The sequence below is a fragment of the Chiloscyllium punctatum genome, chromosome 41 (genome assembly GCF_047496795.1).
Source record: "Chiloscyllium punctatum isolate Juve2018m chromosome 41, sChiPun1.3, whole genome shotgun sequence".
In the NCBI taxonomy this organism is placed as follows: domain Eukaryota; kingdom Metazoa; phylum Chordata; class Chondrichthyes; order Orectolobiformes; family Hemiscylliidae; genus Chiloscyllium; species Chiloscyllium punctatum.
Window position 1 is genome coordinate 7,275,324 of NC_092779.1, and position 27,382 is coordinate 7,302,705.

Consider the following 27,382-nt stretch of genomic DNA (forward strand, 5'->3'; position numbering starts at 1 on the left):
TATGTTTATCCACTAACCATTTAAATGCCCTTAAAGTTGGCGAGTCTACTACTGTTGCACACATTGCATACCATAGACCTACTACTCTCCAGAAGTTCCAGTCCTGGCAAAACTGTTCATGGGGGAAACCAAAAGGCTGTCACAACTAGAACTGAAACTTTTCTGTATCCAGACAGAGCAGATTATAGTAGAGGACAGCAAATTATTGTGGGGAGCAAAAGCGATTATGCTGAACAAATGGCCAGATACAAGCCGAACTCCACCAGAGTCATCAAGAGCTTTCCAAAATGGAGATGTTGGTGAAAAGTTATATCTTGTGGCCGGGATTGGATGCAGACAGAGCATGGTGGGGCAGTGCCCAGAGTGCCAACAAGGACAAAAATTACTGCCAGCAGCTCCCAACATTCTCGAGAATGGCCAGGTAAACCCTGGACTAGATTACATGTCTATTGTGCAGGTCGTTTCATGGGCTCAGTGTTCTTAGTCATTGTGGACATCCACTTAAAATCACTGGACCTGCACAGAGTTCATTAGGAAAACTGCACGAGTCTTTTGCAATACAGATTCCCAGAAGCATTGATCACTGGTAATAGGCCATTGTTTACCAGCAGGGAATTTGAATATTTCCTAAAGTGGAAAAGTGGAATGCTATTGATAATATAAGGACAGCTCCATATCATCCATCATCCAATGGTCTGGCAGAAAGAGCAGTCCAAACTGTGAAGGTAAGCTAAAAGAAACAGCCCACAGCTTCACTCGATATCAACCTGTCCCAGTTCATATTTGCTAAAGGGGAGAAGTCTCTGCATCAGTATAAATCTGATCTTGCTGGGCCTGAGGGGAGGTAGACGGTGAAATAGCATCAGAAACACCAATGTCGGACACAAGGTGGGGAGAAGACTCTGTTCCAGGTTAAATCTGTTCTTCCCGGACCTGGGGGCAGGAGAGTGAAACTGTGTCAGGAACGCCAATGCCAGACAAAAGACTGCTGAGAGAGACAGTTTACTTCAGGTTTGGTGTAGGAACCCTGGAAATGGCCCTACATGGGTAAAAGGCAAGGCCAACACGAGGTCAGGTCCAGTGATGTATGAAGTTTGGGTCGGTGTGACGGCACTGAACAAGCATGAGGACCATGTGAAAGCTGCAGACTCATAAATGGTGCAGGAGCAAAACGTGCCCAGCTCCTCACAGCCTTTCTGAATATGTGGGCTCTCTCTCTCTCTCTCTCCATCAAGTCTTGAAGATACCTCAGAATCTGAGACGGACATGATAGATTTCACTGCCTCGATGCCTTTGCTGCCTGAAGAGGAGAATATATTTCTTCTGAGATCTTCTGGGGACAAGAGGCGAGTTACTGTGTGTTACACACCACCGTCCTGACCACTGTCACCCCTGACAGGTACCGGGGCAGATTCTGGATTAGTGGTGCTGGAAGAGCACAGCAGTTCAGGCAGCATCCAGTAGCTTCGAAATTGACGTTTCGGGCAAAAGCCCTTCATCAGGCTGTCCTAAAGGTGGTTGAAACGTGTGTCAGGGCGGAGCGAGAACTGGAAGGGGCATGGGGTGGACCGAGAGCCGGAATGTGCGTAGGGCGGGCTGCTTTAGAGTGGCTGCAAAGTGGGAGGTTTTGCTGGATTTCTGAGGGTCTGTATTATATGCACTGTTTTTTATGTAATTGGACTGTCTTGTATGTACAAATGTCATTGTTACTGTTTTGTAATGATTGATACTGGGATTTGAGGTTCCTCATCTCCCTGTAAACTGGTTGAGTAGTTGGGTTGGGGGCCTAGCTTTGCTGCTCCTCTCCCTTGTAAAATCGCTATTTCGCTGTATACAGCTGTTAATGTTAACTGTTTTGTAAACTGTGAATTGTTTAATAAAATAAAACAAAAAAATAGGTGATTTAGAATCTCCTTAGTTTAGGGGACTGACTCTGTGCTGGCTGGGCCACAGTCAGTGCGTTACTGTTGGTTTTTTGGTTTTCTTTGGGACAACCAGATTCTTAAACTGGCTGTTCCTGTGGACAGGCCTGGTCCTTGTTGGTGGACTCGGCCTTTGTAAAGACTGAACACTGTGTGTGTGCTGGGAGGTGAGCATTTGCTGTGTCCTGGAGTTTGGGAGTGGACCAAATCCCTGTGAGTTAACTGCACCTTTACACTCTACTGTGTTCCTGTAAGTGGGCCTGGTTCTCTGAGAATAAACTGGGCCTCTATGGGGACTGAACACCTGTGTGAGTGCTGTGGGGTGTGTATTTGCTGCCTTCAGGAGTGGACATGATTTGGAGATACTGGTGTTGGACTGGGGTGTACAAAGTTAAAAAAGGTCCGAGGCTGAATGTCCTGGACCACTGAAGTGTTCCCCAACTGGGAAGGAACTCTCCTGTCTGTTGGTTGTTGTTCATCTGTTGTCGTAGCCTTTGCTCGGTTTGCCCAATGTACCATGTCTCCGGTATCACTGTATTCCAACAGATGAAAGGCTTAACAGACAACCAATTTTTTAATGTATAATTTCAGTTACATCACACTGCAAATTTTTGCTATAAATTCTGTGTTACGATCGAGCCCTCCACTATCACCTGATGAAGGAGCGTCGCTCCGAAAGCTAGTGTGCTTCCAATTAAACCTGTTGGACTATAACCTGGTGTTGTGTGATTTTTAACTTCAGGAGTAGACTCTGCCTTTGGTTGTGGACTCTATCTCTGCCAATGCATCCTGCATACTGGAGTGGACTCTGTTCCTGGGAATGGACTCTGCATTTTGGAGAGAACTCTTTATGGTAATGGACTCTGTGTACCAGAAAGGACTCTGCTTGTTGGTAATTGACTCTGTCTTGATGCTTGTTGGGTTTATCTTCTGCACTGACCTGTGTGTCCCTGGGTCTGGCAGGTCTCTCTGTGAGCTGGGAGGCTCATAGGTTTCCCCCAGCCCCGAAAGCTGTCACCTTGAGAGCCGGAGGGTGGGTAGGCCATCCAGTGAACCAGAATGTGAGTAGGCTGTCCTGAAAGCCAGAAGGTGAGTAGGCCATGCCGATGCCATTCACCCCGACAGCTGTTTGGTGGGTAGGCCATTCTGAGCGCTGTCATCCTGAGAAGGGGTAATCGGGACATGCTGTCCTAGAGGTGGTCAGAAGGTGTGTTGGATGGCTGAGAGCCAGGAGATGCATAGTGGCAGACAGAGATCCAGAAGGCTTGTGGGTTGTCCTGTGCGCCATCGTCCCAGGGAAGGGAACGGGCTGTCCTAGAGGTGGCCGGAAGGTGTCAGGGCAGTCCACAGGCCAGATGGTGCATCACAGTGGGCGAGAACCAGATGGTACACAGGGGCAGACCGAGAGCCGGAAGGCGGGTAGGCTGTCCTCAGCGCTGTCCCCCCACGCAGGTACCGGGGCGAACTGTCTTAGAGGTGGCCCGGAGGTGTATCAGGGTGGACCAAGAAGCGGAAGGGGCATGATGTGAACTGAGAGCTGGAAGGGGCGTAGGGCAGACTGCCTTAGAATGGCTGGAAGGTGGGAGGGATGGGTGGCTGCCTGGGTTGCAGGGGGATCTGTATTCTAGGCACTGTTTTTTATCTAATTGAACTGACTTGTATGTCTTTGTTACTGTTAATGTTTTCTAACGCAGTATGTAGATTGTCCAACCAGAGGGGAGGCCATATTGGATTTGGTACTCGGTAATGAACCGGGACAAGTGGTGGGCTTGTTAGTGGGTGAACATTTTGGTGATGGTGACCACAATTCTGTGACTTTCACCTTGGTTATGGAGAGAGATAGGTGCACAGAACAAGGAAGTTTTTACAATTGGGGAAAGGGAAATTACGATGCTGTAAGACAGGATTTGAGGAGCATACGTTGGGAGCATAGGCTGTCAGGGAAGGATGTGGTGGAAATGTGGAACTTTTTCAAGGAGCAGATACGACGTGTCCTTGATATGTATGTACCGATCAGGCAGGAAAGAAATGGTCGTGTGAGGGAGCCTTGGTTGACGAGGGAGGTTGAATGTCTAGTAAAGAGGAAGAAGGAGGCTTACATAAGGTTGAGGAAACAAGGTTCAGACAGAGCAGTGGAGGGATACAGGATAGCCAGAAGGGACCTGAAGAAAGGGATTAGGAGAGCTAAGAGAGGGCATGAAAAATCCCTGGCGGATAGGATCAAGGATAACCCCAAGGCATTCTATGCGTATGTGAGAAACCTGAGAATGACGAGAACGAGGGTAGGTCCGATCAAGGACAGTGGTGGGAGACTGTGTATTGAGTCGGAAGAGATAGGAGAGGTCTTGAACAAGTACTTCTCTTCAGTATTTACGAACGAGAGGGACCGTATTGTTGAAGAGGAGAGTGTGAAACGGACTGATAAGCTAGAAGAGATACTTGTTAGGAAGGAAGATGTGTTGGACATTTTGAACAATTTGAGGATAGACAAGTCCCCCGGGCCTGACGGGATATATCCTAGGATTATGTGGGAAGCAAGAGAGGAAATTGCAGTACCGTTGGCAATGATCTTCTCGTCTTCACTGGCAACTGGGGTGGTACCAGGGGACTGGAGAGTAGCGAATGTTGTGCCCCTGTTCAAAAAAGGGAATAGGGATAACCCCGGGAATTACAGGCCAGTTAGTCTTACTTCTGTGGTAGGCAAAGTAATGGAAAGGGTACTGAGGGATAGGATTTACGAGTATTTGGAAAGACACTGCTTGATTAGGGACAGCCAGCACGGATTTGTGAAGGGTAGGTCTTGCCTTACAAGTCTTATTGAATTCTTCGAGGAGGTGACCAAGCATGTGGATGAGGGTAGAGCAGTGGATGTAGTGTACATGGATTTTAGTAAGGCATTTGATAAGGTTCCCCATGGTAGGCTTATGCGGAAAGTCAGGAGGCATGGGATAGAGGGAAATTTGGCCAATTGGATAGAAAACTGGCTAACCGGTCGAAGTCAGAGAGTGGTGGTAGATGGTAAATATTCAGCATGGAGTCCAGTTACAAGTGGAGTTCCGCAGGGATCAGTTCTGGGTCCTCTGCTGTTTGTAATTTTTATTAATGACTTAGATGAGGGAGTCGAAGGGTGGGTCAGTAAATTTGCAGATGATACAAAGATAGGTGGAGTCGTGGACAGTGAGGAGGGCTGTTGTCGGCTGCAGAGGGACTTAGATATGATGCAGAGCTGGGCTGAGGAGTGGCAGATGGAGTTCAACCCTGCCAAGTGTGAGGTTGTCCATTTTGGAAGAACAAATAAGAATGCGGAATACAGGGTTAATGGTAGGGTTCTTGGTCAGGTGGAGGAACAGAGGGATCTTGGGGTCTATGTACATAGATCTTTGAAGGTTGCCACTCAGGTGGATAGAGTTTGTAAGAAGGCCTATGGAGTATTATCGTTCATTAGCAGAGGGATTGAATTCAAGAGTCGTGAGGTGATGTTGCAGCTGTACAGGACTTTGGTTCGGCCACATTTGGAGTACTGTGTGCAGTTCTGGTCGCCTCACTTTAGGAAAGATGTGGAAGCTTTGGAGAGGGTGCAGAGAAGATTTACCAGGATGTTGCCTGGAATGGAGAGTAGGTCGTACGAGGATAGGTTTAGAGTTCTCGGCCTTTTCTCATTGGAACGGCGAAGGATGAGGGGTGACTTGATAGAGGTTTATAAGATGATCAGAGGAATAGATAGAGTAGACAGTCAGAAACTTTTTCCCCGGGTACAACAGAGTGTTACAAGGGGACATAAATTTAAGGTGAAGGGTGGAAGGTATAGGGGAGATGTTAGGGGTGGGTTCTTTACCCAGAGAGTGGTGGGGGCATGGAATGCGCTGCCCGTGGGAGTGGTAGAGTCAGATTCATTGGCGACCTTTAAGCGGCATTTGGATAGGTACATGGATGGGTGCTTAATCTAGGATAGAAGTTCGGCACAACATCGTGGGCCGAAGGGCCTGTTCTGTGCTGTATTGTTCTATGTTCTATGTTCTATGACTGAAAGTGGGATTTGAGGTTCCTCATTTCCCTGTAAACTGGTTGAACAGTGGGGTTGGGGGCCTGGCTTTGCTGCTTCTCTCCCTTGTAAAATTGCTGTTTCTCTGTATACAGCTGCTAATGTAAATTTTTTTGTAAAGTGTTTTGCTTAATAAAATTTTAAAAATAATCAGGAGTGTCAGAGGCTCTGTTTTCTCAGAGATGGCTCTAAGGGAGCTGGGTTAGGGTCTAGGACACTCTCCATGTAAATAAAGGGTAACTTGGTGACACTTCTAAGGTGTTAGTTCACACAGTTATGGAGGAAAACTTTTCTAATGATAGATAAAAGGTTCAGAAATGGTGACCCACATAGCCTTGCATTAAGGTTATTTCAGAGCATAGCTATTACTGATCCATTAGAACATCACCTTCGACTTTGTCAATTACCATTAAATGCTGTTGAGGATTAATTTGCACTTACTGCTTTAACTAGCTTAATGAGTCAAATATGAAGCCTTTGACCCTGAGAAGTTGCCATAGTTAAACGGATAATCAAAATGTTGTGCAAAATTTAATTCTTAATAAAGAGATTTTAAGAATTCAAATCACACATTTTGCAATGGCCACAGAGAAGCAGATCCGGATTAGTGTTAGCTTCATTATTGCATGTATCAAAGGCAGAGCCAAAGTAAAAATATTTGGGATAGAAATTGGAGCCTTTTTTGAAATATTGCAGCCTACCGTCTTGATACACGGTGCTATCACAATCTTTTACAGTAGGCATCAAATTGCAAGCTGATGCACTACTCCTAATTGACAGACAAAGCTGATTACAATACATGACTTAGAGAAATAGCTGCATTTAGCCTCTAGTCTAGAAAAGGCTTTCAGCTCTAATTTTATCTGACTGTGATCTGTGAGGGGAACTGGTTTATGGAAGTTGACTGTCAAAATGATTAGAAAAGCACTTCCTGACTAATGTTCTTTCTTCAAGAAATATTAACAGAATATTTATCGTCCTGATATTTGTGAGATGATGCTGTACTGTACAGTGTCTACTACATTAGCCTACATCACTGTATTGCACAATATTAGGGTTTGTGGTATTGGGAGTAATTTATTGCATGGACTGAAGATTGGTTAATGACAGAAAAAGACGTGCAGAAATAATCAGGCCATTTTCAGCTTGACAAGTTGTAACTTGTAAGTTACTGCGAGGATCAGTGCTGGGGGCTCAGCTATTCAATGTCTGTTAACAACTCAGATAAGGAGACCCAAGACAACGCGTATGTATTTGCCAATGGTACAAAATCAGGTGGGAGGGTAAACAAGTGAGGGCAAGGAAACAGTTGAAGTCAATGGACAAAAAAATGGTGGATCAAATATCAAATGGGGAAACATGATGTTATTAGTGTTAGCAGAAAATAGGGAGAGACTGAGAAATGTGAGTATTCAGGGGACTTGTGTGCTATTGTACATTACAATCAATAAGTAACTCTCATGGAGATCAAATAACAAATTAGGAATGTTATTTATATGTTAACCTTATTTGGATTATAATATAAAGAAGCCTTTCTGTGGTTGTGTAGGCTGGGGAGGTGCTAGCCAATGGTACAAACTCCAAACTATTCATGTACTCAGAGTTACAGAGATGTACAGCATAGAAACAGACTATGCGGTCCTTCACATCCATGCTGACCAGATATCCTGAATTAATCTAGTATTTGGCACAATTCTCGCTAAACTCTTCCTATTCATATATCCATCCAGATGTCTTTTAAACATTGTAATTGTACCAGCCTCACCACTTCCTCTGGCCGCTCAAGCCATACACACACCACCCTCTGCACAAATAAATTGCCCTTATGTCCCTGTTAAATTTTGTCCTCTCACCTTAAACCTATGGCCTCTAATTTTGGACTCCCCTACTCCAGAAAAAAGACCTTGGCTGTTCACCCTATCCATGCTCCTCATGAATTTCTAAACTTCTATAAGGTCACTCCTCAGTCTCCGATGCTCCAGGGAAAATAGTCCCAACCTATTCAACCTCTCCCTGTGGCTCATACTGTCCAACCCTGGAAATGTCCTTGTAAATATTTTCTGAACCATTTCAAGTTTCACAACATATGTCCTATAGAAGGGAAACCAGAATTGAACACAGTATTCCAACGTGGCCTAACCAATGTCCTGTATTCACCTAGAGCCCAAGGTAATGTTCTGGGGACCTGGGTTCAAATCGCACCATGGTGGATGGTGAAACTTGAATTAAAAAAAAAGTCTGGAACTAAGAGTTGAAACAGATCATGAGAACATTGTTGTCTATAAGGGGAAAAAAATCATCTGACTACCCTAAATGTCCTTTAGAGAAGGAAACTGTCATCCCTACCTGGTCTGGCCTGTATGTGACTCCAGACCCACAGCGATGTGGTTGACTCTTAACTGCTCTTTGAGCAATGAGCTTTGGACAATAAATACTAGCCTAGCCAGAAATGCCCATTTCCTGGGGTAAAGGATTATTAGTGAGAAGCGATCAAAGCAGGGTGATGATGGTATAGTGGTGAGCATAGCTGCCTTCCAAGCAGTTGATCCGGGTTCGATTCCCGGCCATCACAGTGTTGTGGTTTTTAAACAGCCTTTTAAAGGAAAGGCACTGGGATAAATCAAGGAAATAAATCTTTCATTCTGTGGTAAAATGGATCTGTCAGATTTCTCCTTGCTTTGTGGGCGGCACGGTGGCACAGTGGTTAGCATTGCTGCCTCACAGTGCCAGAGACCCAGGTTCAATTCCTGCCTCAGGCGACTGACTGTGTGGAGTTTACACATTCTCCCCGTGTCTGTGTGGGTTTCCTCCCACAGTCCAAAGATGAGCAGGTTAGATGAATTGGCCATGCTAAATTGCCCATAGTGTTAGGTGAAGGGGAAAATGTAGGGGAATGGGTCTGGGTGGGTGTGCTTCGGCGGGTCGGTGTGGACTTGTTGGGCCGAAGGGCCTGTTTCCACACTGTAAGTATTCTAAAGAGACTGGAGGGCCTGAGTATCTGTGGAGAGAGAATTAATGTTTCATGTCAACAACCCTTTTTGTTCAGAATGGTCATCAGCCTGAAAAGTGAACTCAGTCCCTTTGTCTATAGATGCTATCAGACTTCCTGATTATTTTCCTTTATTCCAATTTCTAATATTTGGAGTGTTGTGTTTTTAACCTGACTGAGCTCACATATAGCCCAGGCTTTAACAGTTTGAAGGTTCTGCTCAGTGTAACATGGAGCTTGACAGGATAGACATTAGAAGAAAGTAAGGAGTGCAGATGCTGGAGATCAGAGTCAAAGAGTGTGGTACTGGAAAAGCACAGACTGTCAGGCAACTTTCAAGGAGCAGGAGAGTTGACATTTGGAGCGTAAACCCTTCATCAGGAATGAGGGTAGACATTAGGATGATCGATAAGGCAAGAACTAAAAGGTCAGCCATTTACGACTGAAATAAGGAGAATTTCTTCACTCAAAAGTTTGTAGCTCCTTGGGAATAACCACCATAGTTGGTAGTGGATGCTCAGTCATTTAGTATATTGGGTCATAGAGGCATAAAGCACTGAAACAGGCCCTTCATGCCACCATGTCTTTGCTGACCAACAAGCACTAAGCTACACTAATCCCATTTGCCTGCACTTGGTCCATGGCCTACCATGCCTGACATTTTAAGTGCTCATCCAGATGCTTGTGATGGCTGTAGTTGATAAGATGTTTGGAGACTGAGAGAGCAAAGCGATATTGGATTGTGCAAGAAGGTGAACTTGTTGTAGAAGTTCAGCCATGAACTTACTGAATTGTGGAACAAGCTTGAGAGGCTGAAAGGGCTCAACCTACAGCTATTCCTTACATTCCTGTCACTATACCTCAGAAACAGATTGCTAAAGTTCTGGGAAAGGTTTTAATGTGACTGGATGCATGCAAATGGAAGAGTGGTTGCATTCATGATAGCAACAGCTGTTAATCCAACCTAATGAGCTGCATTCTAGCTTTGAATAAGCTGTTTAGGATGGTTGGTTTAGAATAAACGGACCATGTACTAGCTTTGGGTGCTTGGCATAAAGCTGAGTGATGAAATAAGTTGAAATGAGCAAATGCAACCTAGTCATGCAATGGTGTTTCTTGTAATTCAACTAAGCAGTTTTGTTTACCATGGAAATTTCACAGAGCTTGCGGTCCAGTGCTTTGGAACCTAATGATTGCTTTAGAATCTTCCATACTACAGACCTCTCGCTGTCTGCTGTTGCTAAGTTCTGTTCTAATGACTAAACCTGGAATTTTTCAGTAGCAGTGTGACTAACTTCTAGCAATCAGTTGGTTACAGGCCAAATTATTTGTTATTGACAGGCTATTGACAAGGCTGTCAATAGAACTGTCATGTATCGAGGCTGTTGCAAACGCAATTCTCTTCTCATGGATGGACCAGGCTAATTATGAACAGCCTGTGGTTCCCCACAATAAAGGTTCACATGATTTAATCTTTGATGTCCAAGGCAGTAGCTCAGCAATAACTATGCAACACTTCAGCACATTTAAAAAAAAGAGAGAATATATAGCAGAGAGAGATGGATCATAGAAAAGAAACAGATCAGTATATTCAAGATGGAGATAGACAAAGTTCTATTCAGTCAAAGAATCAAGAGTAAAAGGTGAAAAAGCAAGAAAATGGAGTTGATCTTTATCAGATCTGTTAGGATCTTATTGAATGGCAGAGCAGACTTGCTGGGCTGAAGAATCTACATCTGTCCCTGTGTCTTACGTCATTGCATTCAATCTGCCCATTCCAATATGTTACACCTCAGAAGCGATATTTCTTCTCTCGTGTAACTTTATCAAAATAACACTAGTTCCTTCTTCCCCAAAAGTTTTGTTTATTTCCCCTAAATCATTGGAATTCTCTTTCTGGAAAGATGTTGAAAGCAGAAACTTTTTAAGGGAGGGAGAGGCAGATAAATTCTTGGTAAGTGAAAGGCAGTCAGGGATAGTGGGAATATGGACTTGAGATTACAATCAGGTCAGCCATAAATGGTGGAGCAGGTTCGAGGAGCTGAATGGCATTCTTCTGTTCCTTACCCGCGGGCTTGTATGTTAAATGTCTCCCTTTCACCCAATCTGCCTGGCAAAGAGTTTAACATTCTCATCACTCATTGGGTAAATGTATTTCTTCGAGAGTGATTTCCTGGCAGCTGTTTTATATTTATGGTGTCTAGTTTTGCTTTTCCACACACTCTCTGTTCTATCAAAACCATTTCAATTTTGAAAGACCTCTGTTAGGTCACCTCCCATCTTCTTGAAAGAGTTGTTTGCCTTGGTAGAGGGATTTAGGTACAGGTGAGGTTCATTCTCACAAATGGAAAGAGAAGGAAAAGCAGAGCTGCCTGCATGTTGAAAGATCTGTCACAAGTCTTTGATGGCACATTTTAACAAACAAAATGTTTGCTGACACAGCTGATAGTTTTTACCTATGCATGCTCACCTCTGATTTGCAATAAAATTATTGATGTTTTAAAAACTATTTACAAAGAAGCAACTTTTATACTTTCTTTGACGTGAATTTATCGTCTCATTTAATACTTTTAATTTAATTTTCCTGGATGGGTGCAGTTCCAACAACACTCAAGAAGCTTGACACTATCCAGGACAAAGCAGACCACTTGATTGACACCACATTCATACATGTTCACTCCGTCCACTACTGACGCTCAGTAGCAGCAGTGTGTACCACCTACGAGATGCAGAAATTCACCCAAGATCATCAGACAGCATCTTCCAAACTCATAACCATTTCCATCAAGAAGGACAAGGGCAGAAGGTACATGGGAACATGACCCCCTACACGTTCCCCTCTAAGTCACTCACCATCCCGACTTGGAGATATATTAATGTTCCTTCAGTGTCACTGGATCAAAATCCTGAAACTCCCCCCTACCCATGGGGTCCACCTAGAGCACATGGACTGCAGCGCTTCAAGTGGCAGTTCAACTCCACCTTCTCAAGGGCACCTACGGCACAGGCAATAAATGTTGGGCCAGGCTGTGATGTCCATGTCCCGCAAATAAATAAATGAAAAAAAAATGTGTTTTTGAGCCTTTAATTGCTCTTTTTCAAAAAAAATTGTTTGGCATTTATTGCTTCAACTGTGTGAGCTCTTGTGTGTCAGCAAATGCAGCCTTTATCAAGTGCTGCATTAAGTTGATGGCAGTTGGCTAACTTCACCTTGAAGTCTATTGAAGATCTTTGGACTCTTTTTGAATTAGCTGTTAGGTCTGCCAGACTGCCATTGACTGGCATTGATTCTCATTAACCAGCATTGACTCTGAGCGACTGGCATTGACTCTAATTGACTGGCATTGACTCTCATTAACCAGCATTGATTCTCATTAACTGGCATTGACCCTCATTAACTGGCATTGACTCTCATTAACCGGCATTGACTCTCATTAACCAGCATTGACTCTAATTGATCAGCATTGACTCTCATTGACTGGCATTGACTCTCATTAACCAGCATTGATTCTTATTAACCAGCATTGACTCTCATTGACCGGCATTGACTCTCATTGACTGGCATTGACTCTCATTGACCAGCATTGACTCTCATTATCAACATTTATTCTCATTGAAAGGCATTGATTCTGATTGACCAGCATTGATTCTCACTGACCGATGTCGACTTTCATTGACCAGACTAACATTGGAAACTACCAGGTGTCTATTTTTGTGCATGTCAGATAAATATTACTGAATGTATTGACAGTGCTTTGCTATGTCATTGACCCATCAACCTAAATAAAATCTTTGCTTCAGATGAGCAATGGAATGCTCTATTTTGAAGTGCACCATCCGACTGGATATTACTGAGATAAAGCAATAGGAAAACATCGCAATTTGCTAATAAGTCAAAACTTTGTCCTTCACATTATTCTTCTGGTGTCTTTACTTTTTGCTGTTGTTACAAGGAAGTAGCAGCCCATTTGTAGCCCAAATTATTGACTTTTTATGACAACGGTTAAATAAATTGGCTTAACCAATTGTGGTGCTTGATCATTGCAACTTTCTGCTTATCTGTGGAATAGAGGGTGAATGCATGAACAAAAGATTAGTGGTTCGCACTGCTACCTCACAGGACTAGGGGCCCAGGTTCGATTCCAGCCTCAGGTGAGTGTCTGTGTGGAGTTTTCACATTCTCCCTGTGTCTGTGTGGATTTCCTCCAGATGCTCCTCCCACAGTCTAAAGATGTGCAGGTCAGGTGGATTGGCCATGGGAAACTACCCATAATGTCCAGGGATGGTTAGGTGGATTAGCCATTGGAAAAATATTGGGTCGAGGAAGTTGGATGGTGTTCAGGGGGTTGGTGTGGATTCGATGGGCCTAATGGCCTGCTACTTCCACATTGTAGAGATTTAATAAAGTCTCATTGTGGACTCAGCTCCACATTCTCACTTACCTCCAATAACCTTCGAGTCCCTTGTTCATATGTACGCATGCACCCTCTTTAACTCATCAGGGAGTATGTTTTAATGGAAAGAAAATGATTCAATTTTATCCTTCCACCTCTCCATTCTAGTTTAGGGTAATTAACCAAAATAAATGTATTTGAACTTTGAACCACAACTTAACAGATGCAATTTTGAATCCAGTTTGAGCAAATGCTTGATTGAACCTGAAGATAAAGCGATACCCCCTGCAGAGACTAATGTATAAAGCAGAGAAATGGGGGTGAGATCATCCTAGACAGGTCTGTCCTTAATAAATAATGCAGCAAGCATTGTGGCTTAATATATTTCTGCTGTCTTTAATTTACTTTGGAAAATACAAACTTCTGGCTATCAAATCAAATTCTTATGCAGAAAACAGGCAATAAAATCATTACACACACACACACACACACACACAGAGAAGCTACTGCCTGCATTTAAATTTACAGCTTTAAAAAACAATCGATTCTATGATCTGAGCCAATTATGTATAGCTAGCACTTTTAACTTAGATCTTATCACAGAGTGCAATCATTAATTTACACCCATTTACGCTCACATGATGAAAACAGAGTTGATAATTTTACTGTCTGGAGAGAATTTTTGTTTTTCACAGTGTGAGTTCCAAACATTTGGAATAATATTTTATTTATATTTCCAACAAAGGGTTATAAATACACAGTGAACAGCCCAACTTTATGGCTCTGTGTGAATGTATTATGTGCACCACTGCATTACTTGACAGCAATAAGCAGAACGATGAAAAAAATGTTGGCCAATATTAAATTTATTCACATCTCTGTTACCTTAACACTTTAGAATAAAAAGGAAAGTCACCATAGTCTTACTGGACCATTGGGCTGTTCTGTCATTAGAGAGAACCAACTAGCAGTAGTATAACCTGACGGTCATCACACCTCGGCTGGGGAGAAAGGTTAATAAAGATAATCTTTCTTGCTAATCTCACCCAGTGCAGGAATTAAACCAATCACTAAAGAGCCCCCAATTTATGGAAATAATATACCTCCAACAATTCTCAACATACTGCCATTAAAATGAAGAATAGAGCAGCTGCATTATCCAGTCACTCCATCCTCACCGTTCCAAATTGCTGCTAATTAGAGTTGCTTACACAGTACTAATAGCCAGTCTGACAGAGTGAGGGCACAGACATGGGCAACGTTGTTTCTGACGTGGCATTTCAGAAAAAAAAAGAGCCTCTGACAGATCCCCCTCTAGCCTTATTCCCAAAACTCTAGCACTCATAGCTATAACTAATTTATTTTGAAAATCTAGATTAATACGTATGTTTTTTGCAAACAATTTCTTTACCAGAAATAGTTAGTGTCCACGGGCTGGTCACTTGATGCACAAAGGGGGAAAAGAAATTACATTTCAATGGCACCTTTCATGATCACAGGGCTTTCCAAGGCACATCTCAACTAATGAAGCACCTTTGAAGTATAGTTGCTGAGAATAATGTGGGGAACACAGCAAGCTATTTGAGCACAGCAAGATCCTACAAACAGCAATGTGGCAATGCCAAATCACCTGATTTAGCAATGTTGGCTGAGGGGGGCAAAAGTTTCCATGCAAATTGGAGAGAACCTCCCTGCTCTTCAAAGCACTTCAAAGCATTGTCATGGAACCTATTAAATACACCTGGAAAGGCAAACGTGGATCTAAATAAGGTTCAAAAGTTAAGTAGCATGGCAGTCTGTGTCTACAGCAGTCTTGAGCTGAAGTCACCAATTGCTTTATGATCAGCGTTTTGGTCTTCTTATGTCAGCATAACGAAGAATTCCAGTGCTTCCCATTGCTGGTTCCGATTGCCCGTTATAGTGTTCGATGCATTGGATCTGGGTCAATGTGTTTGTTGATGGAGCTAATGAATGATTGCCACGCCTCTAGGAATTCTGTAGCTGCCCTTTGTTGGATTGTCCTATTAATGTTGTGTTGTCCCAGTTGAATTTGTGATCCTTGTCGTCTGTGTTTATAGATACTAGGGACAGCTGGTCGTGGCGTTTAGTTTAAACCAAAACCAAATAAATTCTGACTGACACAGCACAGCAGCGCTTCACAGAAGGCTCCACAGTACTAAGAATGTCACCGAGACAGGGGACAAAGCATCTGCAAATCAACCTCCTAGCTCAGTGAACATACACACAACTCCATAAAGAAGAATTCAACTCCTTTGTTCTTATGTGATATTGATTGCTGCTTGGTAAGATGTTTAAATTACAGTGTAACTTCTAGTCATGTCGTGGGTGGCTCTGCTCATTTGCTGTAGCCCCATGTTACAATGTTGTTGCAGTAGATACTTTTCGTGTGGAAGCATTGTGAATTATGACGAGCATAGACCTTCAAACAGATATATACACTTTGATGAACTTTGCTGACTAATGGGTAAATCAAGTTTAATGCAGAGATTTGTTACATGATTTATTTTAGTAGTAAAAATATAGGAAGACAACATAAAGTGTGCAATTCTAAAGAGGATACAGGAACTGAATTACCCAGATGCATACATTATTGAAGACAGCAGAACAGACTGTGATTACGACTAATAAAAGTACATGATTCTGAGCTTTATCAATAGGGACATAGATTAAGGTACCAGACCATGGGGCTGCTCCCTCATTTGAGACAGGCAACTGGTGACAGTTTAACCTGGGGGTCACCATGCTTCAGGTGAGAGGAGAGGGCGAACCCTTCATGGTAATCTCAGTCAGTGCTGGAACTGAACCAACGCTGTTGGTCTTACTCTACTGCAAATCAGCTGTTCAGCTAAATTAACTAACCAACCCTCTAGTAGTGTAAAAAAACAAAATTATGTTAAATTGAGGTCAAGAAATTAACTGACTGTTGTATCCAATTAAACAAAAATGTGAGAAATGGTTCAGTCCCATTGATCGACTGGGAAAGCTAGGGCAGATCTCTTGGAAAAGAGAAGGCTATTGGGATCTGACAAAGAATTCAAAATTCAGAGGGACCTCAGAAGAGTAGTTAGTGAAATCGAATGTTTCCTTTGGTGGAAATGTTAACAAACAATGGGCACAGATTCATCACAATTGGTGGTAGAATCCATGGTGAAATGAGAAAAAAACTATTTCACGCAGCAAGTAATTGGTGTTTGGAATCACAATGGTTGGATTGAGGCATTTGAGAGGGTATGGAATCAGTTTCTGAAAAGGAAAACTTTCCAGGACTACGTGGAAAAGGCAGGAGAATAACATTTAGACAGGGTGACCGCTTTACGGAACCCCATCAGTCTGTGCAAAAGCAGTATCCCGAACTTTGAGTAGTTGGTTATTTTAACTTAGGTCCTGCTCACATGTCCTCATGTCTGTCCTCGGCATGCTGCAGGAATCATAGGTGATAAAATCCCTACATTGTGGAAAAAGGCCATTTGGCCCAACAAGTCCACACTGACCCTCCGAAGAGTAACCCACCCAGGCCCATTCTCTGACCCTATTTCACCATATTTCCCCGACTAACCTCACCTATACATCCCTGAACGCTATGGGCAATTTAGCATGGCCACTTCACCTAACCTGCACAGTGTTCCAGTGAATCTCAGCACAAACTGAAGGAACATCTCATCTTCAGACGAGGCATTTTACAGACTTTCGGACTTAATATTGAGTTCAACACCTTTAACTTCTGAACCCACTTCTATTCCTTCCCTTTCTTTTTGCTTTACTTGTTACATTCTCTGTCACCATGTCCTCTTTCCCCTCCCCCCAGCTCAGTGGGACTCTTTGTTCTTTCAAGTCTGGCAGTTAGACACACAATTCTTACATTCTGATCACTTAATCTGAACTGTCAACATCCTTTCACCCCCTGGAATTCCACGACCCACTAACCCACCAACCCACACCTGCCCAACTATTGCACAAATGCCGCCCTTTCCACACTTCACTTCAGCTCTGATGAAGAATCACCAGACTCAAAATGTTAGCTTACTCTCTCTCCAGGGATGCTGCCTGGCCCACTGTGATCTCCAGCATTTGGTGTTTTCAGTACAGATTCCAGCATCTGCAGGAATTTGCTCCTGCCTCAGATGTACAGTATTGCTGCTTCAGAAAGCTTGCATAGTCATGATGAGCCAAAAGGCTGTAATCATTCAATGATTTTATGATAATGGCTTACTGTAAAACTGTTGTAAAAGAAGTTTAGATGCATCAACATTCAAAACATTCACACTATCAATGACAATGATTAGAATTGAATGAGGTTTTCAGGCTGAACATTATTGATGGGGTTAAAGCTATCATCCATTAAGCTTACATCGTGCAAAAGCAGCAAAGTAACTTTATTGCAGATTTGAGATTTGTTCCAATGAACAATATCACAAACACATCTACTGAAGACATCCTGCTGAACGATTAGAGTTCAGTGTCCTCTGTGATCCTGCCAGTCTGTTCTGGAAAGATACTCAGTGCTGATGTTATTTCAACACCAGGAAACAATATAATCCAAGAAGGTGAGGTATCCCTGATTCCCAACTTGAACGTAATATAAGCAAAATTCTCCTTTTGTGACGGGGTGAATGATGCTGTATGGGGCTTTGTGTTTGTGACAATGGTGTTCTCCGTTTATTAGTTAGATTATAGCATTGTGGTTATCCTGTATCAATCTTGTAATGGTTTAATTTCCAGTCCTAGTTTAATAGCATCAGCCCTGTTGTACGTGGACTGTGAATGTAGAATAGATTATAAACCACTTGAACCACCTGATTTATTTGTTTTCTCACCACTGTAAAATTAAGGCTGCTTGATGTTTGAATGCAAAACTCTGTGTTAAGTGTCAGTTTAAAATATTCCACAACAATCTCCCTTTTTATAATCATTGAGAATATGATAGGTTGTTGACTGAGGTCTAACTCAGCTTTTAACAGCATACTAAGTTCAGAATTACAATCTAACACTCTCATTGGGAAATAAATTATAATTATATATTTTGGAGTACTGTATAAAATTCCTATCATAATAAAAAAAATTATAATATTTTATCTTTTGACTTAAGATAAACTTAATTAATGATTAAACTAATCCAAAATCACAGCACAGTTTGATTTGAATCGTTCTTTGATATACCATATCATTACAGCAGAAATAGTGGGAAAATCTGATTTTAATGTCTGCTACCAACAACATTCACTCATGGAGCATAACCCAAATTGTTTCATTATTTAATTGTGGGACTATTCATTGCAAAATGAATAGTCCCACTATTTATTGCAAAATGTTCTAGCTAGAGGCAATGGGATTTAAGATTTCATATTTTTCATATAGATACAGGAACAGACAAAACAGTCTGAGACATTCGATAGTGCAATGGGATGAGTGCTGTTGGAATTGGAGGTTTATTAGGAATGCAAACCTAGACAGTACGATCCAAGCCTCTGGTGAAGTTGTGGGGCAGAGAATGGAGCTTCAGACTCAACCTCAAGAGCTATGTCCAATGGAGCTTGCATGGGCATCACCCACTCTCCTGAGTCTGCTTGAGGGTTTGAGTCCCAGTCCAGAGACCTGAGAACGAAACAATCGTTGGACACTCCAGAGCAGCATTGAGGGGCACTTTGAACTCGAAGCTGCATGTACACGGAGCTGCTCTGACACACGGTAATTGGCATTGGCATGCCTATTGTGGCTTTTACCTCAGGTTCCAGAAACAGCAGTCACTCATGGTCTCGGAGGCTCATGCAGCCAGTAAGAAAACTGGGAGGTGTGCTGCACTATGGGAGTTGGTGTCCTTTGGATTGAACAAACTGCCATTTAGATGAGGCATAAAATACAGTGTACAGTTCTGGTCTCCCTGAGGTGGGGATGATGTGATGAAACATGAAAGGGTTCAGAAAAGATTTCAAGGATATTGCCAAAGTTGGAGAATTTGAGCTATTAAGGAGAGGCTGAATGGGCTGGGGCTATTTTACCTGGCCTACTGGAGGCTGTGGGGTGCCAAATCGAGATTTATGAAATCATGAGGGGCAGGGATTGAGTAAATATACAAGGTCTCTTCCCTTGGGGCAGGGGAGTCCAAAACTAGAGATCATAGGTTTATAGAGGGAAAAGTCTATAAAGGACCTAAGGGACAACTTTTTCACCAAGTGGGTGGTGCATCTATGGAATGAGCTGAAGGAGGAAGTCGTGGAAGCTGGTACAATTACAGTATTAAAAAACATTTTGCTGGGTACATGAATAAGAAGGGTTTAGAGAGATATGGTCCAAATGCTGGCAAATAGGATTAGATTAATTTAGGATATCTGGTTGGCTCAGACAAGTTGGATCAAAGGGTCTGTTTCCATGCTGTACATCTCTATGACTCTATGACTCAAAGAGCAGAGGAATTATTCCCCATGTCCTGCTAAAACTTTATACATAAACCAATGACAGAAAGAACTGATTATCCAGTCAGGATCAGACTGCTGTTGATTACAATGGTTACTGCTCTTCAAAAAGACTTCATTGCATGTGAATGCTTTGGGACAGCCCATGGTTGTGATATCCATCAGGCTTTCCTGATGCAGTTTGAATTTGGGGCCATTGGTTCTGGAGCTGATACCCACATCTTCCCCATCTTCAAAGTCACTCACCTGCTGAAGGGGGTGTTGAAGAAGTGGACTGTGGTCCACAGTGTTGCTGATCAGGCATGATAAGCTGAATGGCTTCCTTCTGCACTGTAAGAGTTCTGTGATTCTGTGGAGCCAAGGCAAACTGCTTCTGCTGGAGCCTGGACTGTCAATAACAAAGGCTGGAGATCACAGCAGCATCCATGGAGAGGCAGCAAGTTAATGTTTCAAGTCTAGAAGAGTCATCTAGACTCGAAGTGTTAGCATGCTCTCTCTCCATAGGGCTTAGGCCTGCAACATTGATTGTCCTGCTCCTCGGATGCTGCCTGGCCTGCTGTGTTTTTCCAACACCACACTCTTGACTCTCTTCATGGGTACTGCCTGACCCACTGTGATCTCCAGCATTTGTTCTTTTCTGTGCTTCTGCTCCTTCTCAGCCCAAGATAACGTAAGTGAAACAGAGCAAGATTTGATTGTTCTTGCTGTCCTCCAATAGCTTTGCTAGTGACCTCTGGTTAGTTTACTGTAACTATTGAGAAATTGAACACTTTGGAAGGCCACGGTGCTTTGTTCAGCTTTATTTTGCTGAATTTGATGTTGGAGTCTTAAAGAAGGATTTAAGGGCATGATTAATCCCGCAACAGACATAAAAATCCAGAAGACCTCAGTTCTGAACAAGATACAAAATGTCAACTTGCTTTGTCTCTGCACAGAAGCTGCCAGACCTGCTTCGTTTCTCCAGCAATTTGTGCATTTGTTTCAGCTTTCTAGCATCTTCAGTATTTTGCTTTAATGCAGATCCAGAATTGCTGTTGCAAATCAGCTCCTTCCTTGGAGTGTGTAATCCAAAATAACAAGATAAAGAAGAACAATCTTCCTGTCCTCTCCTTGTATCAGGCACATGCACAGTCTCACAGTTGCAGTCGGAAATCTGAGCAGAGAAGCGCTTGTTAGATCTGTCTGCTGAGGTGTTAAACTGCTGCAAACAAATGGATTAAGCCTTCCTGAAATATTAAACAGAAGCATATCACACTAACCTAATTTACATGTTAAACTCATAAATGGTAACTGCTGCAAACTGTCATCCCAAACACTCCAGTGATATAATCAGAAATTGTAAAATCATAGACCTCTTTCGATCAGGATAAAGGAGAGGCTTCAGATCCTGAAGGGCACAGTAGTACATCCTCATTTACATCTTGCCACATAAATCATGATGGAAAATAACACAGGCAATTACTGAATTATGGGCTGTTCAAACTTTATAATGAGATAATTCTTTATTTATGAAGTGATCTGCAAAAGAAGTAAATGCAAGCTGAGAAAAACCGAGTTATTCTGGTTTGGAATGTTCTGCCAGTACATGTGGTGGAGGCTGGTGCAGCTGATGCATTCAAGAGGGTATTGGATGATTATTTAGATAAATGTAATATGTAAGGGTAGGGGTAATGATGCTCATTTGAATAGCCAGAGTGCACTCAATGGGCCAAATGACCTCATTACGCATCATAACATTTCTGTGATAATGAAATTACCTCAGCTGGCAAATTGTTGCAACTCAATTGGAACTCTTGTACAAGGAACACCATGGAGCAACCATGTGATGATATCAGGTCGTTGCACATCACTGAGCATAAATAGCATGTTGTGGGTGGAGTTAAAACATTTCTGAAAGGTTCACCTGAATGCAGAGACATGAATAAACAAAGAAGATGGTTTACTCATATTCTAATATAATTACAAGATCAGAGCCTGGTGTATCGATGATAACCATATATAGCAGAAATTAGTTTCAATGTCCAATAGGGTCACTTTGATGTCAGCACTTGAAGCCAGTTTTATGTCTTTGCTTCTCCTTGATTGGTTTGCATCAAACCCAAAATCATTGTGTGCCATCAAATCATGTAATAAAAGAAAAATCATGATGTAATTATTTGACAGGATTCTTTCATATTCAACAGGTTGTTCAGTAAGCACAATGAAAAAATTACTACTTTGCATTTAACATCACAAACTTTCAAGATCTTAATTCAATGCTTACTTTCCAAAACTTCCAACCAATTGGAATGGAAATGAAACTATGAGTTAGACTTATCACATAAAAGGTAAAGTTGCTGTATTCTTAGTCGTCAAGTCTCCATAGCCTTATCAGACGTCTCTCATCACAGAGGCTGCTTTCTCATTACAGAGAGACAACCGGTCCTGATTTAACCTGAGGATTACTAGGATCCATACAAGGTTGAGAAGGACATTCCTTGACGGTAACCTCAGCTGGTGCAGGAATTGAACTTATGCTATTGGTATCAGTTTGCATTGCAACACCAGCTGTCCAGCCAACTCAGGTAACCACCTCCTTACATAGGTACAATATATAGTATACATACAATCCAATCCTATGCAGTTAGAAATCAGCTCCTAAAAAATTTAAGTGGGGAATTATTCAAGTGTCTGTTGGGTTATTCCCATAGGGAGCAATCTCCTTCTCCCGTTTAAAGTTCTTATCTTTGTTTGTGTAGCCCGTTATGGTCTCTCTTTCCTGGCTCTACTGCACTCCATGATTATTGCACTCCTCTAGTTACAGCATCTTCTGCATCCCCAAGTTTAATCTGCAACTATTGGTGGCTACCCCTTCACCTGGAGATGAAGCTTTGGAACACCCTCTCTTATACCTTTCCACCTTCTCCCTCACTCACCTCCCTTTAAGGCAGTCAGTCAAACCTAGCTCTGTAACCACTATTGGCTATCTGACCTGTGTGACTCAGTGACACAATGTGCTTTATAACAGTTCCACGAAGTCCCTTGAAGTGTTTTATTATGTGGAAGTTCTGTATAGCAGAAATATCAATTGTATATGAAACACACTGAGACATTGAACAGCAGCAGAAATAATAACTCTACTGGCACTCCATTCAATCACTTTATAGAATCTTTCGGACCTTAAACTATTAATTAAAACTAGTTTGTTGTCACAATGCAGCAAGTATGAAACACTACGCAAGCTGTAATATATTACTGCAGTATGTATTGATATGTTTTGCACAATTAACAATTGCAATCAAAAAGTAATGCACCAGTGAAATGGTTTAAAAGCTCCTGACTCACTGCATTTTGAGCATTTCTCAGCCTTGAGATGAAAGGGGAAGGAAATGTGAATAGGCGTGACACAGGGGTCAAGCTGGAATGGGGTAGCACTGGAGGGGAATCGATCGGGAGAGCAGGTCAGGATTTATTTGGATGAGGGTCAGGGGCTTGGGTGCTGCGAGGGAGGTGTGAGTGAGGAGAGGACGTTTAAGTCAAGGGAGGGGTCAGGATGACAATAAGAAGAAGGGGATTATTAGTATTCTACAGATAGGCACAAGTTTGGTCAAGTCTCAGGGTCTTGTTGCTCTCTGCTCCACATTCAGAGAAGCAACCTTTATAAACACAAATTGAAGTAGGGAGCAGCAGTGGCATCTTTAAGAAAGGATCAGTGAGGTCATTGTAACCCTGGTTTTATTGATTGCAACCACTCAGCCTTGATTATGTTTAATTTGTTAGAAACTGGCGTTAGCCTTTCATTTGTAAAATTAAGATTAAAACCAGACATCTGCAAGCAGAGTATAAAGCTGTGTTGTCTCCTGACACCCATCGGTTGTGTGTTAGCCCTGCACTGCAGTGGGAATAAAGATAAAATATTGGGGAGAATGGGTGGCGATAGGGGAAGGGTTTAAAGGGGTCAAGGGATGAACCATTCACTCAGCTGGAAGAAAGTTTACTGAGTCAACGGATCACCAAGGAAACCAACCCCCTCCCCATTCAGCTGGCGAGCTTTACATCAAAGGTTGGGGAAATTATTTGAGAAGATTCTTAGAGACAGAATTTACTCACTTTCGGAGAATGGGTTTATTAGGGATAGTCAGTATAGCATTATGAAGGGGAGGGGTCTTTCTCTCAAACTTGAGTTTTTTTTCCGCAGGTGAAAAAGATGATTGATGAGGGCAAAGCAGTGCTTGTTATCAACATGGACTCTACTAAAGCATTTGACAAGGTTCCCCAAGGTAGGTTGGACTAGAAGATCACGTCACTGGAATCCATGTTGAATTGCATATAAAATTGGCTTGGACATAGAAGACAGAAAATAGATTTGGAGGGTTTTTTTCTAACTGGAGGCCTGTGACCAGTGGTTTTTCACTAGGATCAGTGCTGGGACCTCTGTAGTTTGTAATATACAAAAATGATTGGGATAAAAATGTTTTGTGGTCTGATTAGTATGTTTGCAGATGACACAAAAATGGGTGTATTTGTGGATAGTGGAGGAAGCTTGTCAAAGGATGCAACATCATATGGATCAGCCAGAAAGTTGGAGGGACAAATGTAAGTGGAGTTTAATCTGGACAAGCACGAAGTGATGCATTTTGGGGATGAAATGCAAGAGGAAACAATACTGTAAATCATAAATTGTTTCAGAGCAAGGATATACAGAAGGATCTGGGTTCAAATCTCGAGCTGCCGAAAGTGGCAACTCAAGTGAATAAGGGGTAAATAAAGCATATGGCATGCTTGCCTTCATCAGTTGGGGCATTGAGTACAAAAATTGACAAGTTATGTTGCAACTGTATAAGAATTTGGTCAGGCCACATTTGGAGTAAAGCACACAGTTCTGGTTGCTACTCTACAAGAAGAATGTGGAAGCTTTGCAGAGGATGCAGAAGAGATTGACCAGAATGTTGCCTGGATTGGAGTGTATAAGCCGTAAGGAGAGATTGGACAATCTTGGATTGCTTTCACTAGACCATTAGAGGTTGAGGGGCAACCTGACAGAAAATTATAAAATTATGAGAGGCGTGGATAGGGTTGATAGTCAAAATCCTACTTTTACCCACGGTGGAAATGTCACAATACAGGGGCCATAAGTTTAAGGTGAGAGGAGTTAAAGTTTAGAGGAGATATGTAAGGCAAGTTCTTTTGCAAAGAGGGTGATAGGTGCCTGGAACATATTGCCAGGGGAGGTGGTAGAATCAGATAAGTTAGCAATATTACAGACACAATTATCCAGATACATTAACAGACAAGAAATACAGGGATACAGACCATGTGCAAGCAGATGGGAATAGTTGAGAATGACATCATGTTCAGCAGAGCCATGTTGGGTTGAAGGGCCTGTCCCTACACTACACTGTCCTTTGTTCTATGTTCATAGCATGCAGTGGCTGAGTTGAAATATGGGAGAGTTAGATTTTGACTTCTTACAGGGGAGGAAATCCCATCCTCAGGAGCTGTCAAACAGTCTTAGCAGTGTCAGAGCTCAGTCATGGGGCTACCATGACTTGAGGCTAGCACATGAAAAAGGACTGATAGATTCCAGGTATACTTAAACGTGGGGTATTGGTTAGGGAACGTTTGGCATTGAAAGGAGGTGGGTTGGTAGTTGGTTTTGGAAGTATGGACATGTATGGGACAGAAAGTACTTTGGGTACTTTGTTCTTCAGTGGGTAAAAGGAACCCCTTCAAAGATAATCAAAACAAAATACTGACGATGTTGGAAATCTGAAACAAACACAGACAATGCTGGAGAAACTCCACAGGTCCAGCAGCATCTGTGGAAAGAAAGACAGAGTTAATGATTATAGTCTAGTCTGACTCTTCCAGTGTCTGCGTAGGTTTCCTCTGGGTTCTGCGGTTTCCTCCCACAGTCCAAAGATGTGCAAGTTATATGAATTGGCCATGTAAAATTGCCCATAGTCTTCAGGGTTGTGTAGGTTAGGTGCATTGGTCAGGGGTAATGTAAGGTAATAGGGTAGCAGAATGGAGCTGGGTAGCTTACTCTTTGGAGGGTCGTTGTGTACCTGTTGGGCCAAATGGCCTTTTTCCACACTGTAGGGTTTCTATGAACTTAAAAGGTTAATTCTGCATCTCCCTCCACAGGTGGTGGCCGGATCTGCTGAGTTTATCCAGCATTCTCTGTGTTTGCCCCAAAGATAATATGATGCCTCTCGTCCTTCCTCGGCTGCCCACTCCCTTCCAGCTAACAGTGGCTTAGCAGAAGAACATCCATATCCCATGAGTAATGTTTTTTTAAATGCTGCTTTTTCTTAACCCTAACATTCAGTACTCTAAAATCGAGACCACATTGTTTCATCTTGGTAGGCTGAAATGTCTATTACCTGAGGTTTAATATTTGATCTGATAAGACATTGACACGTGCTTCTGTATCATGTTTAACAGTCGTGAGATGTCCAATGACATAAACAGATTCTGTAAACTACAAGTAGTTTGATTTACCAAGTTCCTTTATGAAGGTGTTGGATCTCTTTTCTATTGCTGATAATTCTATCACATTAGTATCTTTGGTGAGGACGCATTTGACTACTTACTGTTTTGAAACTATGCTTTCTTTCCACACATCATCTGGAAGTAATTTATGGAGTGTCCAAAGTACAATCCTTTTTTTCATTGCTGGATCCAGCTTGTCCTTGGAATATTTTTTTCCCTACAGCACTATCAATGTGGATTTGATGTCTGCTATTTTGCTTTATGTCACTTGATATGTGTGCTGTTATAATGTTACTTATAAAGTAAAGAGGTTCTGTTCCTCCTCCCAGGTAAGATTGTCCTTTGTCTGTAATTCTTTTTTAGTTTCTGATCCCAGAATTATCTGAATAGCTCTTTCCAAAAGCTAGGCCTTCTTTTGGTTGTAGTAAATCTGACTAAGATTCACCAATAATTCAAACACCATTCTGTTTCTGGTGAATTCTGATTTCAAAGGTTCACAGTCACAGTTTACTGCAAATGTATAAAGATCATTAACAAAATTATCTATGGATTCCCCTGGATGCTAAATCTTTCTAGTAAATTTTATTCTTTCAAGATTTATTTTACTCTCCAGATCATTTTTTTTCTACAACCCCTACCATCTGGGAGAAGGTACAGAAACCTGAAGATACTCACCAGCCAGTTTTGTAATAGTTTCTACCCTACTATTGGTAGAATACTGAATGAACTCACAATCTCTTAACATTCACCTGTACCTGTATTTTTGTTTATGCCGCTGTTTACCCATTATTTACTTATCTATGCTACTTAACTCTGTGATCTGCTGTATTGCTCAAAAAAATGCTTTTCACTGTGCCTCAGTACCCGTGACAACAAATTCAATTTAATTCAATAATTGTCAAGTTTGAAAACCCTCCTCAAAAGTGAACTGCCTTATTTTATGTCTAGCTGATTATTAACATTGTTAGTTATAGATCCTGTTGAATATAATATTTTATTTATCTGTTCTCTTTGTCATTTACTACTTACATTTGATGCAATGTTCTATTTTAAGAACTGTTTTCTTCAAGATGTCCACATGTCTTCAATGCATCCATCTCTGACATTAAAACTTGCAGGAAAGTATTACT

The 27,382-nt window shown here is 42.1% G+C and overlaps 1 non-coding gene across 1 annotated transcript; it reads left to right on the plus strand.

Moving 5' to 3' along the window:
• Positions 1-8,464: 8,464 nt before the first annotated feature.
• On the plus strand, positions 8,465-8,536 carry trnag-ucc (transfer RNA glycine (anticodon UCC)). Its single transcript has one exon. It is a non-coding gene; the product is annotated as a tRNA-Gly (tRNA).
• The last annotated feature ends 18,846 nt before the right edge of the window (positions 8,537-27,382 follow it).